General features: G+C 46.7%; 1 pseudogene; it reads right to left on the bottom strand.

Moving 5' to 3' along the window:
• Window positions 1-1,489: 1,489 nt before the first annotated feature.
• Window positions 1,490-1,606, bottom strand: LOC126089839 (5S ribosomal RNA; annotated as a pseudogene).
• Window positions 1,607-1,846: the final 240 nt, after the last annotated feature.

Below are 1,846 nucleotides of genomic sequence, written 5' to 3'. Positions count from 1 at the left end.
TAGGAAGAGAAATTTTGTTATTCCACCACTATGTTTTAACATTGTCCTTTGGCCTACAATTAATTGATAGCAGAACCCTATTTACTTCTTTTCCGAATAGCTATTGTCCTCGAAAGCATTCTCCAGATGGTTTTCTTCAACGTTCAGGTGTTCCGCCGATAGGTTTTTATCCCTGACAGACGATAATCGTTAGTTAAATTTTATCTCCGAAAAAGATTATCTCTGTTGATCCCACGTAAACTCGTCCATGCACATTTTACACAGTATTTACGTCGCTCTCCGGCGTCCGACTCTTCGATCGGCAAGACTCGGCGTCGCCAGGAGCGCTTCCGAAGATGTCCAGCGTACTCCTCGGTGAAACGATAGGAACCGAAAAGATTCTTGGATCACAGCCGCACAACTCAGGAAGACTATACCTAATCCAACACATTAACCTTTCATAAATGTCTTTTTTTATCTTTCAATGCTATTTTACGAATTCTACCTTTTTATGTGAATAGAGAAGTTTTGAAAGTAGTCTGCAAATGACTAAGTAACTCACAATTCGCTGCAGAGTGAAAATCTCATTCTGATGGAGTAACTAGAGACAGTGTTCTTGAAGTGGCATACGGTAACTTATGTACTTCTGGGTTTAGGGCAGTGAAAGGGAGGAAACTGTTTAGAGCAGTGTTACCGTTTAGCCACACCTCTCTGCACGCATTGAGACCAAACTGCAGTGGTTCTGAGCCTCTGTCGTGTTTCGCTTGCGAGCTTTATCCGCAGTCCAGGTCAGCGCTACGGTCCGCTGCGGTTGCAAATAACCTACCGGCCCCACCATATGTTCAGGGAGGGTAGGAATATATGTATGCAGATAGCGAGCAGTCTACGGGCGAACAATAGCGGCGAAAAGTCACGCATTGTGATCTTCCGAACGGAATGAAGCAACAGATGAACTGCTCCAGTTAGTTGGTTTGTTCGTTATTCATCCATGGATCATATTACGGATGGTATTCGTCATGCCGGCTTAATATAAAAATAAGACAAAAGTAAAATGTAACTAACAGGTAAGTGTACAACTGCTTACATGTCTAGTTAATTCCCAAACTTATGTTCCACTATTCGCACCTCATCGGAATTTACTGCACACTTTTAGCCGGCATCAGGAGAATAATGATAATCCTGCCTCTCCATTACTTTCTCTGAGTGTTTCCATTTGTCATTATCCAAATAACAACGTAGACCCTGGTGAAGCAGAGGAGCCAATTACGTTATCCTGTGGTGCTAAATCAATCAAATCTAGAGTGATAAAGCACTCCGTCTTCAGAGCAAGAGGGGCCTACCGGGACCATCCGACCGCCGTGTCATCCTCAGTGGAGGATGCGGATAGGAGGGGCGTGGGGTCAGCACACCGCTCTCCCCGTCGTTATGATGGCATTCTTGACCGAAGCCGCTATTGATCGGTCGAGTAGCTCCTCAATTGGCATCACGAGGCTGAGTGCACACCGAAAAATGGCAACAGCGCATGACAGCTGGATGGTCACCCATCCAAGTGCCGGCCACGCCCAACAGCGCTTAACTTCGGTGATCTCACGGGAACCGGTGTGTCCACTGCGGCAAGGCCGTTGCCAAATCTAGAGTGATAGCGTAGTTCAAATTCGAGAGAGGAACTTATTTTGCTGCAGGAGTAACTACACTCCTGGAAATGGAAAAAAGAACACATTGACACCGGTGTGTCAGACCCACCATACTTGCTCCGGACACTGCGAGAGGGCTGTACAAGCAATGATCACACGCACGGCACAGCGGACACACCAGGAACCGCGGTGTTGGCCGTCGAATGGCGCTGGCTGCGCAGCATTTGTGCACC

The sequence above is a fragment of the Schistocerca cancellata genome, chromosome 6, assembly GCF_023864275.1.
Source record: "Schistocerca cancellata isolate TAMUIC-IGC-003103 chromosome 6, iqSchCanc2.1, whole genome shotgun sequence".
NCBI lineage: Eukaryota > Metazoa > Arthropoda > Insecta > Orthoptera > Acrididae > Schistocerca > Schistocerca cancellata.
Note: the sequence above shows the minus strand (reverse complement) of the source record. Positions and strands in the feature narration are given on the sequence as shown.